This window comes from Symphalangus syndactylus, chromosome X (genome assembly GCF_028878055.3).
Source record: "Symphalangus syndactylus isolate Jambi chromosome X, NHGRI_mSymSyn1-v2.1_pri, whole genome shotgun sequence".
Classification (NCBI taxonomy): Eukaryota; Metazoa; Chordata; class Mammalia; order Primates; family Hylobatidae; genus Symphalangus; species Symphalangus syndactylus.
This window is the reverse complement of record NC_072447.2, coordinates 16528654-16545847: the sequence shown is the minus strand read 5'-3', so window position 1 is coordinate 16545847 and position 17194 is coordinate 16528654.

Below are 17194 nucleotides of genomic sequence, written 5' to 3'. Positions count from 1 at the left end.
GATTCTCCTGCCTCAGCCTCTCAAGTAGCTGCAATGACAGGTGCCCACCACACCCAGCTAAGGGTTTTGCCATGTTGGCCAGGCTGGTCTGGAACTCCTGACATCAGGTGATCCACCTGCCTCAGCCTCCCAAAGTGCTGGGATTACAGGCGTGAGCCACCGCACGCGGCCCTTTTGGTAATTTTTAAACTGGATTACTGTTTTTTACTCTTGAGTTGTTTGAGATCCTTGTAATTTTAGAGATTCATCCCCTGTCAGATGAGTAATTATTGTCCCCAAATATTTGTAAATATTTTCTTCTATTCTACAGCTTATCTCTCCACTCGGTTGATTGTTTCCTTTGCTGTGCAGAAGCTTTTCTGGTTTAATATAGACCCATTTATCTATTTTCGGCTGTGGTACCTGTACTTTCGAGTTGTTGCCCACAAAATCGTGGCCTAGACCAAGGTCCTGAAGCATTTCCTCTTCTTTTAGCTTTAGTCATCTCATCGTTTGGGGTCTTCTATTTCAGTCTTTAATTCATGTGGAGTTTGTTTTTGTACATGGTGAGGGATGGGGGCTAGTTGTATTCTTCTGAGTATAGTATCCGTTTTTCCTAGCACCATTTCTTCAATAGAGGGTTCTTTCCCCTGTGTACTTCCTGCTGCTTTTGTCAAAAGTCAGTTGGGTGTAAATCCATGTTTTTTTTTCCTGGGATGTGTATTCTGTTCTGTGTCTTCCTACATTAAAAATCACATTATAGGCCAGGCACAGTGGCTCATGCCTGTAATCCCAGCACTTTGGGAAGCCAACGTGAGTGGATCACCTGAGGCCAGGAGTTCGAGACCAGCCTGGCCAACATGGTGAAAACCCATCTCTATTAAAAAATACAAAAAATTAGCCAGACCTGGTGGCGAGCGCCCGTAATCCCAGCTACTCAGGAGGCTGAGGCAGGAGAATCACTTGAACCCAGGAGGCAGAGGTTTCAGTGAGCCGAGATCGCACCACTGCACCCCAGCCTGGGTGACAGAGTGAGACACTGTCTCAAAAAAAAAAAATCAAATTATATTTGTGAGAAAGGAATCGTGGTGTATTGGCTCTGACACCTGCCTTGTACCTTTCCATCTGGATGTTCTTTTTGCTCTTGGCTTCACTGTGGGTGTCTGATAAATTGTACAGACAAAATTAAGTTTACAAACTATCTGTAACTTTGGTGTTTCTTCCCCTGAGGAATTCCCTTGAGGAATACTAACTCTTCATGTGCAGAGAAGTGGAAGTATAGAAATTCAGTTATCCCTCTTCTCTCAGCCGATGAACACCTAGAGGCTGGAAACGCAGGTTCAATTGAAAGTTAGAAGCTGCTGCCCTGGAAATGTACACACTGTCGCTGAGCAGGGACCTTGTCATGCAGCACATTGACAGTTCACTGTGTGGGCACGTGCACACACACCCGCACACACAGGGGTGCGTGCACACACACACACACACAGTTGATTTCCTCCCTAAAGTGGCAAGAAGAAGCTGCCTGGCTGCAAGCCCTGCTGGCATGGGTCATGCTATGTACAAAACTGTTCCCTTGCTCCCCACTTTTGCTCGAAAACCTTTCACAGACTGCAGATTCAAGGGAAAGCCACGCCAGCCGCCCCGCTATCTGTTGGGAGACCTGAGGTGGGCTCTTCTCTTTGCTCAGCAGGAAGAGGGTCTCCTCCCTCCCACCTGTGTCATCTGGGGGAAGAGCTGTCTCTGGAATGGAAACACCAGGTAGAAGGGTGCAGAGGAGAGATTGCATCGCCACTTTAGTGCTTGACGAATTCCTTTTTCCCCGACCCACACAGCCCTCTGATATCATGGTACATTTTCCTGGCATCCTTACTCAGCTGCAAATCCATCCTAGACCATAGCAGGGGAGGCTATTTTTACCTGGGTCAGGTCATATCTTCTCCTTTGTTCCTGTTTCTGAAGGTCAGGAATGCCTTACCCTCGGGAGCCAGGATCTCAGACAAAGGCTCTCCAACCCCGAAGCTCTTTCTGTTTCCCAGAACCGTGGGGCATCGGTGCTGGGGTCACTGCATGCAGGTATATAATTTTCCCTCAGCAGTGCGTCACTGCAGGCAAGCGAGGACTTCTACCAGGCATGGTGGAACAGCTCCTGTTCACTGGTGTTAGGGGCCACAGGTAGCGGAGACAAAAATCAGGGCATGAAACGCCTGAATTGTGTATTTGCTGGGAAACTGGGTGGTACCTGTTCTTCCATGTCATGGATTCCTGGTGCAAGCCCTATGCCCCCGTCCAACACCCCCAGCTCCCTCCCTCCCTTAAAGAGAGTATTCAGGATGCCCAGCTAGGAAGGAACTACCTCCTTTTCCAAGAATTTGGGCTCCTTTGGCCTTCTGTGCTGTGCCCCGACCTGTTCGTGTCTCCACCAGACATCAGCCCTAAACACAGCTCACACTTCAGGAAAAATGTGTGTGCACCCACGTGCTACAATGCCTGTCTCTCCATTCCCCAGGGCTAAGCCCCAAAGAGTAAGAGACAAACGTGGGGTGGAGGGCTTTCTGTGATGCAAGGGCAGAAACCTGGATTCTTACACTAAGGCGTCTGTGTGCATTGCCCCTTTATCACGGGACTGTGAGTCTCACACCAAGGCGTCTGCCTCACCCCTTCATCACAGAACCCAGTCTGCCCCTTCCCCTTATGTAAGCTGTGACTCTGGGCAAGGGTGTGTGCTTTTTTCCTGCCTGGGCCCATCCTGCTTGGTGTCAGCAATGAGTTAGTTGCAACTTGAAACCCCCTTCCCTGTACAAGAGATGAGAGAGAGAGAGACAGAGAGAGAGAGAGGAGAGAAGAGGGAGAGAAGGGGCAGCTTCTCTCAATGAGCACCTTCATTCTTTGATGAGAATATCGCAGCTCACCCATACCGGGGTGCAGGGTGCGAGGGAAAGAGGAAAGAAAGGGGACTGCCAAAGAAGGGGTGAGATGCAAGACCTGGACGAGAGAGACATCCACCGCTGCGCTGGAGAGAGGGGGCCGGGAAAAGCAGAGAGGTGGGAGGGGTGATGGAAAGGCACGCAGTGGGGGACGCCTGCTCTCCCCCCACCCTCCCCATCTGCAAAGGGAGGCCCCCAGCCCAGTGCCGCAGCCCCTCCCCGCGCGCTCGCCCCCGCGCCTCCCTCCCGCGCCCCCGCGCCCCCCGCCGCCAGTGGACGGCTGCGCGCTGCTGCCCGCGGGGCTGGCGTTTCCACCTGTCACCGCGCCGCCTCCGCCCCAAGTTTTCGGGGGACTTGCCCGGCGCGCCGCCTTCCTCCAGCTCTCCCCCATGGCCGCCGCCCCCTCCTCCCGGCCGCCCCCCGGGCCCCCCGTGTCCCCCGCCCAGCCCAGCGGCCGCCGGGCCCGGTGAGCGCCAGCAGCTGGGGGGACCCGGGCGGTGGGAGCCCCGCGCGCAGCCGCCTGCACCCGAGCGCGCCGGCCTCCGAGCAGCCACCACTGCCACCACCGCCGCCGCCGAGCAGCCACCCAGGCAGCGTCCGTCCCGGGCACGGAGCATTGCGGATGCGGCGCGGGGCCGGCGCGGGGCTCCGGGCGCGCTCGGGGGTCGTGAGCGCCGCGCCCCGCGCCCCCGCGCGCCCCCCGCCCTCCCGCGCGCCCCGCTGGGGCCATGCAGTCTCTCATCTCGCCGGTGACCAAGGCGATCCTGGTGGCCCTCTTCATCTTTGCCATCCTCCTCATCCTCTACGTGATCCTCTGGTACATCTGCCGCGATGTGGACTGTGACCACGGCATCTGAGCGCCGCGGACCACCGGGGTCGCCACGCGGGGGGCGTCCCCAGCGCCAGGGCCATGGGGACTGAGCCGTCCCGCGGTGCCCCCCAGCTCGGCGCCCGCGCCCCCTACTCCGGGCCCCACCGCCCGCCCTGCACCTCCACCGCCTCCTGGCCTTGACCTTCAGGGACGCACCGGAGAGAGCGGGTGAGTGCGCTCGTGCAAACGCTTTGGGGGGCCACGATTGGGGAGCCCCAACTTCGGGGAGGGCGCGGAATCCGGACGCGGGACTGAACCCGAGGATTCATGGAGCCCAGGGCTCCCTCATGGGGCACGGGAAGCGGCAGATGCGCGTGCAGAGAGGTGGGCGCAGGCCCCCCCATGTCCCCTCCAGGTCCGTCCCACCCACCCCCTGGGCACCTTGGGTCCGAGGAGCATAGGCGCTCCCGCCTGTGGCCGCCACCGGTGCAGCAGAACGCGGGCTCTCGGGTGGGTCCGCTGCGCTATGGCACACCAGGCGCTATCGGGTCCCCAGCCCTCTTCTCCGGCGGTGGGGACCCTGCACTCAAGTCCCCTATAACCTCCATGGACAAACACGGTGAGCGCGAGGCTAGGAACCGAGTGAGCGTTATCCACCGCCAAGGGACACCTCTAGGGAGCAATGGAAAACAAAATTTCAACCAGGTCGGAAGGCGGTTTGCCTTTCTCACACTGCCAAGCGCCCCCAGGGAAGCCGAAGCCTTGGGGGTGGGGGGAGTAGGTGTCCTCCAAAGTCCTCTGGCCCCTGCTCCAGAGGGGAGAGGGACAGATGTGACAAGGATGAGGCTTTGCCCTCCACCAAGTGTGCCGGGCAAGTTTGGGAAGGTGAAGCAATCTGTGACTTAAATAAATATCTTCTTAGCCAGAAAAATGCCTCCCTTTGAATATTTCTCTGGGAAAAAAAAAAAAAAAACTGTGAGGAAAAACACCCAGTTTAAATAGACTGCCAATTTATGCGTGGGCATGGCTTCCTTTGGTAATCAGGGCAGACAGAAGCTGTTTGGGGGCTCACTTCGGATCAGACGGAGCTCGGCTTGGTGTTATTTATGTTCGTTCACTCCTCTCTGATTAACAGTTTCTAGCCACTTAAGGGTTAAGGAAACTAAAAATCCTGGGACTTTTTTTTTTTTTTGGTCCCAGGATAATCTATAGATTGCTTGTCCCGGGAATCTTTGGAAATCCAATGGGACTGCAAATGTCTGATTTGGGATGGTTAGGGTGTGAGTGTGAGTGTGAGTGTGACTGTGTGTCTGTTTTCCATAGTTAAAATTGTAGTTGACACAGTGAGTGGTACTGCAGCACCTAACTCATGTCCACAGATGCCAGTATCTGCAAAGGGTTGGCGGGTGGGGGGGGCGGTGTTAGGGGGAAGAGACACCACTTTCAGGATAACAGATATGATCTGAGAAAATGAAAACATATGCAAAGTCCCCCCACATTCTCCATTAAAATACATTCTCATGGGACAATGTGGCTGGGTACATGTATTACATCTCCCCAGATGCCAAGTTTGTCTCTGGAATTTGTTGCCTCTCCTCAGCCTGGCCCCCCAACTCCCAGGTCGCATACCCAAATGTACGATTTTTACAGCTCAGTCCGAAAAGACTCTCTGACACCAGAACGGACCAATATTTTTGAAGTACTGCCTGTGCTCCAGGTATTAAATTAACTGAAAAGAAACAGGGTAGAAGCTTGATTATGAAAATCCAAAATGGGACGCTTTGCAAATTATTCCCGGCACAGAGAAAAAGGCCACTGGAGCTTCACGCAAGCACATCCCACCCAGGGGATCCAAAATGATGCCAAGCACAAACCCGACGGGCTAGTCGAATAGAACAAGGAAGATTTCATCCGAGAAGCCTGTTTCTCAGGTGAGGGTTTGGGAAGAACAGGGTTGTGGAGTCAGTCACTAGCGGGGCTTGTCTGGGAATGATATGAAAATACAGTTGCAGCTGAAACTGGATGTGAGCCACTCACCAAGCTCGCCCGAAACATGATAGCTGAAGTCCTGTTCACATCTGATGATTCCTTAGAGCTTGGACATTCTCAGCCTCTCTTGGATTATTTTTCTTATATGAAATTTCCGTATTCCAATCGAGCACTGTTTATTCAATTTCCCAGAGAGTGCCTTCTCATAAATTAGAAACTAGCCATCTACATATTGATTCTATGAACGATTACATTAAAATTCCTACTTTATAGTCACTACCATGTCTGCTGAAAGGCTCATCACCAAATGAGAACAAAACGCAGGGATTTAGAATTCAAATGGTAGGGCACTCACGAAGTCACAAAGTGAACAGCTAATTAACGCTCTTGGAAAAGAACACTCATCTCCATCACAGATAGTCTCCTTCCCCCAGATAGACAAGGCTAGAACCAGAAAGAAACCTTTAGACAAAAGGAAATCGCAGTAACTCATGTCTGTGTAGCCTCCTGTGTGATCTACAAAAGACCTTCCCATGTGGTGTTCCTCCAAATCTACGCCACTGTCCTGGGAAGATGCCAGGTTGGTGCTAACATCCCTGTTTCAGGTACACAAACCAAGGCAGGTAGAAGTGCTTCTTGCCCAAGGTCACGCAGTGAGTCAGTGCAGAGGTGTCACTGGAAGTGACACAGACTCCCACTTGGAGCTTTTGCCTAGAGATTGGGGGGCATTTCTTTCTACAAGTGTGACTCTTCTCTGTGGTCTGTTTTATGTCCATCAGTGCACACTGACATCCATCAGTTCTCCAAGGGAGTCCTTAGATCATGGTGAACATTTGGGTATTTATTTTCTTTCTTTTTTTCTTTTCTTTTTTTTTTGTTTCTGAGATGGAGTCTTGCTCCGTCGCCCAGGCTGGAGTGCAGTGGCGCAGTCTCACTGCAACCTCTGCCTCCCAGGTTCAAGCGATTCTCCTGCCTCAGCCTCCTGAGTAGCTGGGATTACTGGCACGTGCCACCATGCCTGGCTAATTTTTGTATTTTTAGTAGAGATGAGGTTTCACCCATGTTGGCCAGGCTGGCCTCAAACTCCTAACCTCGTGATCCTCCCACCTCAGCCTCCCAAAGTGCTGGGATGACAGGTGTGAGCCACGGCTCCTGGCCCGTTTGGGTCACACACCTAAAGAAGATATGAGTATTAAAACAGCAGCATGATCACTCAGGATGCTTTCCTGGAACCTAGAAAGATAAGCCCTGACTGGAAAAAAGGACAATCTTCAGTGAAGCTGGGAAGAGCATGATGAGACAGAAACCTCTGCGCTATTATCTTAATTTTCTGTGGACAACCCACACATGCAAGGGTGGTTACACTTACTGTCGAAAGACCTACAGTTTCCTATAAATAACAATTACACCTAATAATTGCTGAGTGTTTTACTAAACACCAGATCTGGAGTGAAAATAATATTATATACATTGTATTTTACCCTCCTGACAGCAACATGAATATAATTAGTATCCCAATTACACAGAATAGAAAAATAAGGCTGGAAAAAAAACAGGTTATGTAACTTCCCCAAGAATAAAAGAAAAAACTCAATCATCAGTAACCAAGCTTTTACCAACGGACCTGTGGCACACATGTGTGTTTATGGGGTGTGTGTGTGTGTGTGTGTGTGTGTGTGTGTGTAAAATCTCACATCCATTGCAGTGATATTACACAAAAGTTTTAAATTATATTTCTACTTGCAACTCTCCTTTAGGGTTTAAAATTAATCATTCTCTTTAAAGTTTTTAAAAAATTGATTACAGAATAACTGCTAATTATCTATTTCTAGACACTGCTCACACAGGTTTCCATTTTTAAAACTTTTTATGTTTTTTTTTTTTTTTTTTTTTTTTTAAGACAAGAGTCTTGCTCTGTCACCCAGGCTGGAGTGCAATGGTGCAATCTTGGCTCTCTGCAACCTCCACCTTCTGGGCTCAAGCAATTCTCGTGCCTCAGCCTCCCAAGTAGCTTGGACTACAGGCCTGAGCCACCATGCCCAGCTAATTTTTGGACTTTTTAGTAGAGGCAGCATTTCATCATGTTGGCCAGGCTGGTTTCGAACTCCTGACCTCAAGTGATCCACCCACCTCGGCCTCCCAAAGTGCTGGGATTACAGGCTTTTGATGTATTTTTTTATGAATGTTGACAATCAGTCATAGAAAACTTTAAAAAGTCAATTCAAGAGTTTTTCCATCTTTTAGAAGTTCTCAGTTATGTCCCTAGTATAAGGAAAATTCTCTTATCTCGTAAGAGGATCTATATGTGTGTGTGTGTGTGTATACTTTTTTTTTTTTTTTTTTTTGAGAAGGAGTCTCTCTCTGTCGCCCAGGCTGGAGTAGAGTGACACAATCTTGGCTCGCTGCAACCTCTGCCTCTTGGGCTCAAGCAATTCTTCTGCCTCAGCCTCCCGAGCAGCTGGGATTACAGGCTTGTGTCTGGCTAATTTTTATATTTTTAGTAGAGACGAGGTTTCGCCACGTTGGCCAGGCTGGTCTCCAACTTCTGACCTAAAGTGATCCACCCGCCTCAGCCTCCCAAGGTGCTGGGATTACAGGTGTGAGCCACCATGCCCAGCCAATATATTTTATGTGTTCCAAACTGTAAATATTTTTATGAGTCTTAAAAAAAAAAATGAACCTTAAAGCGAAGCTGCTGAAAAAGTGGCCCTAAATGCATTTTTCTTGGGATCCCATATAGTGTGAAGACCCTCCTAAAATCTCCCTTATATGGTTTTGGCAGCTTCCAAACGTAAGGGGAAGGTCCCCCAAGGGGCAGAGGGGGCCTCCTGGAAACCTCGGCTTCTGTGCAAGAAGAGTTGAGGGAAGAGGGTAAATTCTATCTGTAATGAAGCTTGAGATGTAGCAAGACAAAACATCTAGACACCATAATGAGGGACAGTTGGTGGCAATGATGAGAGGGGATGTGGTCAACTAGATGAGAGAGAATTTTCTCAAGCTGATCATTAAGGACAGGCTGGGCACAGCGGCTCACGACTGTAATCCCAGCACTTTGGGAGGCCAAGGTGGAAGGATGGATTGAGCCCAGGAGTTCGATACCAGCCTGGGCAACATAGTGAGACTCTATAAGAAAAAAAAAAAAAGCAGGGAGAGGGAGCGGACCCAGTGGCTCATGCCTATAATCCCAGCACTTTGGGAGGCCGAGGCGGGCAGATCACCTGAGGTTAGGAGTTCCAGACCAGCTTGGCCAACATGGTGAAACCCCGTCTCTACTGAAATACAAAAATCAGCCAGGCATGGTGGCGCACATCTGTAATCCCAGCTACTTGGGAAGCTGAGGCAGAAAAATCGCTTGAACCCTAGAGGAGGGGGTTGCAGTGAGCCGACATCGCGCCACTGCACTCCAGCCTGGGCGACGGAGTGAGACTCCATCTCAAAAAAAGAAAAAAAGAAAAAGAAAAAAAAAGAACAGGCTGCCTCAGAAGTGGTCAGAGGTGTTTGTTTCCTTGTTGTGTGTACTTCCCCAAAGGAAGTGTAGCGGGCAGGAGAGACGAATACGCAAGTGTTTGGGTCATAGGACTTCACACTCGATAAGAATATTTACATACCTTCCAAATTTATATCACTGAAAAAAAAATAAGATTCTTTAGCAGAAGTAAACATTTTGGAATTCAAGATAAGTGACATAGGGGAAAAAGAATTGGGTTGAAAATCTCACCCTAGGCTGGGCATGGTGGCTCATGCCTGTAATCCCAGCACTTTGGGAGGCCGAGGCGGGTGCATCACCTGAGGTCAGGAGTTCAAGACCAGCCTGGCCACCATGGCGAAGCCCCGTCTCTATCAAAAATACAAAATTTTCCGGACATGGTGACACATGCCTGTAGTCCCAGCTACTTGGGAGGCTGAGGCAGGAGAAATACTTGAACTTGGGAGGCAGAGGTTGCAGTGAGCCGAGATCGCGCCATTGCACTCCAGCCTGGGTGACAGAGTAAGACTCTGTCTGAAACAAAAAAAGAAAAAGAAAAAAAGAAAAAAAAAAAAAAAACAGGTTCTTTAGCAGAAGTAAACATTTTGGAATTCAAGATAAGTGACCTGCGGGAAAAAGAATTGAGTTGAAAATCTCACTGTTGTTTTCAAAGCTGTTCTCAGTTAATGAAGATGGAGCCTGAGGGTGTGGCTGAGGTTATTGAGATGCTCCTTAACCATCCTTCTCCTCCTTCACCCTAAAATTAAGATCCTTTTATATCTCCTCTTCGCAGGCTCTGTTCCACAGATGTTCATACTGGAACTTGCCTGCATTGCAGATGTCTGTAAAAAAAAAAAAAGCCGGGGGAGTGGAGAGGCAGGCTGAAAGATAATAGAGGATTCCAAGGTGCCGACAGAGAAGGAAAGACCAGCCTGGGTCTTACATATTAGCTCTGTGATACTCCGAGCTCCACAGTGTCAAGCTAAATCCCATTTAGAAAGTGAAGTGGGAAATAGATGTGGATTTGGAGCTAGGAGGGGCAGTGCCGCGGCCTGACTCAGAGAGCTGGGTCCTTTCAGGATGTAAGAGACACGAAACGGAGGGCTCCTAAGAGGAAGAGGAGGCTGCGTTCACTTTCACGCACTTCCCAAGGCAGCGTGTCAGGCCGGGAAGCTGTACAGTGGGAAGAAGAATCTGTAACAGCGCCTCAAAGCAGGAAAACAATACCGTACCATAAGCCAAACCCCTGCTGTGCTTTCTGAGTAATGCCATTTCTAAAAAGATCATGTTTCCATGAGTTATTTTTTCCCCTCTGCCGATTTGGTCTAGCAACATGTAAAGTGTAAATTCAAGGGAAACATGAGTGAAATAGAAGCGGTGACTTTGGAGGTACCTGCAGTCGATGCAGTGCTGTGACGGGGCGTGCTGACCTAGAGGGGGATATTCCCCCATCAGAGAAAGGTCCCAGGGCTCTGCTGCCGTCTCACAGACCTGAGCGCTTCCTTTCCGAAACTATCCCCAGAGGCAGGATCTTTCAAGAAATGTCGTCCTTGGTCCTTGTCTTGCATCCTTAGCTAGGGAGCCTTCCAGGCAGAGGCTAGGATTTTTGGAAATACCTAAGCCTCCTTCAGTGCCAAGTCTGGGGGATAACTTTAGAAGCCAATTTAATCAATACGGCTTTTAGCTCAAAATAGCGCCAGCGTAAGGTAAGGTCTAGACAGGCGCTTGGAGGCAATTCTGAAACAGTTCCAAAAATAGTTTGAAGCAAACTGGGCCCTTTGAATGAGTAGCCGGCCTTCTGGAGGAAAGGGATCAAACTCACTTGTGTGCAAAACCTCAGGTGCAATTTGTGTTGTAAACTCTCCTCAGTCGCCTCCTAACTAGGATTTTTGGGGTGTGGGAGCAAGATGTTTGCATTTATTAAACACCTACTGTGGCTTTATGACAATTTTATGCTTTTATTACGAAACCTTGGGGTAGGCTGTTATGTTTTCCTCTGGGGAAGGTGAAAACGGTCTGTAATTATGCGCTCAAAAATCTGTCCACGGCTGGGCGCGGTGTCTCATGCCTGCAATCCCAGCACTTCGGGAGGCCCAGGCTGGTGGATCACTTGAGGTCAGGAGTTCGAGACCAGCCTGGCCAACATGGCAAAACCCCATCTCTACCAAGAATACAAAAATTAGCCAGGTGTGGTAGTGCACACCTGTAATCCAAGCTACTTGGGAGGCTGAGGCGGGAGAATCGCAGAGGCAGAGGTTGCAATGAGCCAAGACTGTGCCACTGCACTCTAGCCTGGGCGACAGGGTGGGACCCTGTCTCAAAATAAATAAATAGTAAATAAATAACTGTCCACTAGGGATCTCAAGGCCAGGTTGCCAGCGGTCAGCGGTGGCTATTTTTCATGTCATCGTACTATCTCTTACCACCTGACCAGACTCATCCTTCCATTCCATCCGCCTACGCCTGTCTCTGAGTCATCAGATGACTAAGCATACCTATGGGTTGGTACTGTTGGCGTGAATGCAGTGATTCAGGTCGTAAGTGAGCCCACCACACAGAAGGCTCACGAAAACATCCTCGGGGAAAATGGACAGACATCATTAGTGAAAGAGAAAAGCAAAGTATCCCCAAAGCCTACCCATTAATGGTGGTCCGAACACAAGGCATTGCTGCGTTACTCTTCATTGCTCCCTAATTCCCATGTGTGTGAAGTGTGAGTGTAATTACGATGAAAGCTAAATGAATTAAATATTTTTTTTTTTTTTTTTTGGAGACAGAGTCTCGCTCTGTTGCCCAGCTGGATGTGGCATGATCTCGGCTCACTGTAACCTCCACCTCCCGGGTTCAAGCGATGCTCCTGCCTCAGCCTCCTGAGTAGCTGGGACTATAGGCACCCACGACCACGCCCAGCTAATTTTTGTATTTTTAGTAGAGATGGGGTTTCACTATTTTGGCCAGGCTGGTCTCGAAATCCTGACCTCAGGTGATCCACCTGCCTTGGCCTCCCAAAGTGCTGGGATTACAGGCATGAGCCACCGCTCCCGGACAATTTTCTTTAGTTTCTCATCTTTTAGCATGACACCAATGGACAAGTCTAATAGGAATTACATAACATGGAAATTGGATCTTTCCTACCGTCAGCAAAAATGTCAAGACCACAAAAGACAAAACAAACAAACAAAAAACTATCTAAGTGAATAAAATAGTAGAGGTGAACAGAAATATGAGAACAAAGGCATCTAAAAAAGATGCTTAAGAAAAAAACTTTGGGGAAGCCGAGGCAGGCAGGATCACTTGAGGTTCAGGAGTTCGAGGCCAGCGTGGCCAACATGGTGAAAACCTGTCTCTACTAAAAAAACAAAACAACAACAACAACAACAAAAATTAGCTGGATGTAGTGGCAGGAAACTGTAATCCCAGCTACTCAGGAGACTGAAGCAGGAGAATCACTTGAACCCGAGAGGTGGAGGTTGCAGTAAGCTGAGATCTGGTTCAAGCGATTCTCCTGCCTCAGCCTCTTGAGTAGCTGGGACTACAGGTGATTCTCTCACCTCAGCCTCCTGAGGAGCTGGGACTACAGGCATGTAACACCACACCAGGCTAATTTTTGTATTTTTTTGTAGACATGGGGTTTTGCCATGTTGCCCAGGCTGTTCTCAAACTTCTGGGCTCAACTGATCCTCCTGCTTCAGCCTCCCAAAGTGCTGAGATTACAGGTGTGAGCCACCCTAACCACTGCAAACATCATTTTTATCTTTTTCTTTTTTTATTTTTAACTTTTGTTTTTGTTTTTGTTTTTGAGACAGGGTCTCTGTTGCCCAGGCTGGAGTGCAATGGCACGATCTTGGCTCACTGCAACCTCTGCCTCCCGGGTTCAAGTGATTTTCCTGCCTCAGCCTCCCGAGTAGCTAGGATTACAGGCGTGTGCCACTGCACCTGGCTTAATTTTGTATTTTTAGTAGAGACAGGGTTTTACCATGTTGGCCAGGCTGGTCTCGAACTCTTGACCTTAGGTGACCGACCCACCTTGGCCTTCCGAAGTGATAGGATTACAGGCCTGAGCCATCCTGCCCAGCGCAAACATCATTTCAATATCCCCTTGCATCCTGCAAGGGTTCTCCATTTGGGGACAGATGGTGGGGCAGTAAACCTTCAGAAGTGCAGAGAGACAACAGGTGCTTTCCTCAGGGGCAGGGGAGATGAATTCAACCAAGAACACGACTCTTGAGGAGGAAGACAACTGCAAGGTTGGAACCACCAACCACACGTGGCTATTGAGTATGGTTTCATTCAAGGCTTGAATATTTATTTTTATTGAGCTATAATTGATTTAAACGTAAACAGCCACATGGGGCTGGTGGCTATTCTATTGGATTGCACAAGTAGAATTGTAATATATGTGCTGTTTGATTCATTCATTGTATTAGTTTGCTAAGGCTGTCATAACAAAGGACCACAAACTTGGAAGCTTAAACAAGGGACATTGATTCTCCCGGAGCGCTGGAGGCTGGGAGTCTGAGATCCAGGTGTGAGCAGGGCTGGCTCCTCCTGAGGCCTCTCTCCTGGGCTTCTCAACGCCGTTTTCTCCCTGTGTCCTCACAGGGTCGTCCCTCTGTGTGTGTCTATGTCCTCATCTCCTCTTCTTATGAAGTGTCTTAGACCATCTCAGGCTGCTGTCACAGAATACCATAGACTGGGTGGGTTATAAGCAACAGGCATTGATTCTCCCACAGTCCTGGAGGCTGGAAGTCTGAGATCCAGGTGTGGGCAGGGCTGGCTCCTCCTGAGGCCTCTCTCCTTGGCTTGTAGACACCGTCTTCTCCCTGTGTCCTCACAGGGTCAACCCTCTGTGTGTGTCTGTGTCCTTGTCTCCTCTTTTTATAAGGGCACCAGTCCTATTGGATCAGGCCCTACCCTAATGACATAATTTTCGCATAATTACCTCTTTGAAGGCCTTATCTCCAAACACCGTCACAAGTGAGGGCTAAGGTTTCAACATAGGCATTTCGAAGAGACACAATTTAGCCTGAAACACTCATTTAACAAACCTTTCCTGGCTCTTATGTACCAGCAGTTATAATACTGGACAAACCTGGTTCCTGCTCTCTGAGTGTAAATTCCCAGCTGGGGAGATGGCAAGGTTATTTGATAATTGTGGTACATTTTGATCCAGGGTATAACAGAAGTCCGGGCCACATGCCATAAAACACCTGGCAGACAGATCTCAGAGTCTCTGTGCTACAGGAACATGGAGGAAGAACCTAGGTGGGCTTGGGAGGAGGTGTTTAAGGCGTTGTGATGCTTGGTGTAGCCCTGAAGGTCAACATACTGTTATCCAGATAACACTAAGGCAAAGATTCATTTCAGGTAGAGGAAGCCACAGCACGTGAGATCATGCATGCACACATACATATGTGCGCACGCGCGCGCGCGCGCACACACACACACACACACACACTTCCATGCCCAAAGGCAGCAAATTCTGCAGCCCAATTTGTATTCCAGAGCCTGCTGTTGACCAGGTTGAGGTATGTCCTGAGACCAAATCATGCCTCAGTGCCTTTTTTTTTTTTTTTTTTTGTGTGGAGTCTCGCTCTGTTGCCAGGCTGGAGTGCAGTGGCGCGATCTGGGCTCACTGCAACCTCCGCCACCTGGGTTCAAGTGATTCTCCTGCCTTAGCCTCCCGAGTAGCTGGGACTACAGGTTCACACCGCCACACACGGCTAATCTTTGTATTTTTAGTAGAGATGAGGTTTCACCATGTTGGCCAGGATGGTCTTGATCTTTTGACCTCATGATCCACCCACCTCAGCCTCCCAAAGTGTTGGGATTACAGGCGTGAGCCACCACGCCTGGCCGACTTAGTGCCCTTTTAAACGGGCTTCCCTCCCTCCCTCTGCAAATGCTCTATGTCTTTGAATCCCAACCTCAGTCTCTGTGTCTGGGGAACCCACCTTATGACAACACCTTATCCACACCTAAGCTTTGGCAGGTAAGTAACATGATCATCACTCGACAGTCATGCTGCCTTAGGCCCAAGTCACCTGGCCAAGGTCCACCACTCATATTGAGCACCATGATTCTCCATGTTGGACCTCTGCCTCAAGGATTCATGAAGAAACAGAGAAACTAAGTGGCTGATAAATGTTCTTGTGTACTAAAATTGCACATCTGGAAACTGACTCTGAAAGCGGTGCCATACCCGGAACATAATTAGTGCAGATCAAAAGCAAACCCATCATCCTGCGTGTTGTTCCCTCTGGCCCTTCTTCCTGCTCCCTGGAGCCATGTTGGCATTAAACAAGACAGCATGAGTGGATATGTTTACACCTCTTGCAGTATTTTCGGGTTTTCCTGGGGCCTCCTGGAATCTCTGTGTCTGAAAGCAAGCCAGGGATGCTTTTGTGAAGGTGGCAACCCCAACTCTAAGGCCAGCCGAAAGAGCGTTGTCTGTGCCTCTCAAATTACCCCAGCTTCTTGGCCATCTGACTCAGCCCTGTTGGGCGTCAGTCTCATGGGAAGACACAGTAATGGGTGGAGACCTACCCATTCTTTTTGTTTGTTCTTTGTTTTGAGATGGAATCTAGTTCTGTTGCCCCGGCTGGAGTGCAGTGGCGTGATCTCAGCTCACTGAAACCTCCTCCTCCTGGGTTCAAGCAATTCTCCTGCCTCAGCCTCCTGAGTAGCTGGGACTACAGGTGCACGCCACCATGCCCAGCTAATTTTTGTATTTTTAGTAGAGATGGGGTTTCACCATGTTGACCAGGCTAGTCTTGAACTCCTGACCTCAAATGATCCATCCGCCTCGGCCTCCCAAAGTGCTGGGATTACAGACGTGAGCCACTGTGGCCGGCCCCTACCCATTCTTAAAGATAAGATTTATAGAGTTACAGGTGGGGAAAAGACAAACAGGAATTAGATTCCTTGCAAAAGCTGAATTGGATGCGGCTGGTTCCTGGGGCTAGCAAGTGTGATCATCATGATAATTTGTGGGGATCAACCCATTATCTTACCAACAGCAGCAATTCAGGAGGTGGTAGATGGCGTTCCCAGCTGAACATTTGAGAAACTCAAGTGAAGGAAAGCCCTTTTCAGTAGGCTTTGAATTCTTTGAGAAGGTATCAAGGAATTCCCTATACCCCCCAGCTTCGTCCCAAGTGCTCAGAATAAATATCTAGTCACTTGCTCAGAATAAATTTCTAGTCACTTCCAGGTTGCTCCAGCTGATTTGCCTGGCACAAGGACGGGTCCCTGGGGCACTGAATCTTCCTTGATTGATGACCTGGATGTTTGGGTCATCCTAATTGGGAAGAGTCTTCATGCCACTCTGAAAGGTGGAGGGACTGGGGTTCAAAGGGGTGAGAGATGGAGTAGCAGCCTACCCAGCCCGGTGTCCCTGGAGATCATGGGGCATTTGGGGTCCTCGGGAACACAGCTATGTGGCTACAGCCCCACCTAGTACTCCACTGAGGTACCCGGAGCCCTGTTTCTGTATTTTCCCTGGATGCCCCAGGTTTTCAGGGTCTAGAACAACTCTACCGGTCAGAAATAAAATATGGGGGCCGGGTGTGGTGGCTCATGCCTGTAATCCCAGCACTTTGGGAGGCCAAGGCGGGCGGATCACGAGGTCAGGAGATCGAGACTATCCTGGCTAACATGGTGAAACCCCGTCTCTACTAAAAATACAAAAAATTAGCCGGGCGAGGTGGCAGGCGCCTGTAGTCCCAGCTATGCGGGAAGCTGAGGCAGGAGAATGGCGTGAACCCCGGGGGGCGGAGCCTGCAGTGAGCCAAGATCGCGCCACTGCACTCCAGCCTGGGAGACAGCGAGACTCCGTCTCAAAAAAAAAAAAAAAAAGAAAGAAAGAAAGAAAATATGGGCTGGGCACGGTGTCTCATGCCTGTCATCCCAGCACTTTGGGAGGCCAAAGTGGGTGGATCACTTGAGGTCAGGAGTTCGAGACCAGCCTGGCCAACATGGTGAAACCCCCCTACTCTACTTAAAATACAAAAATTAGCCGGG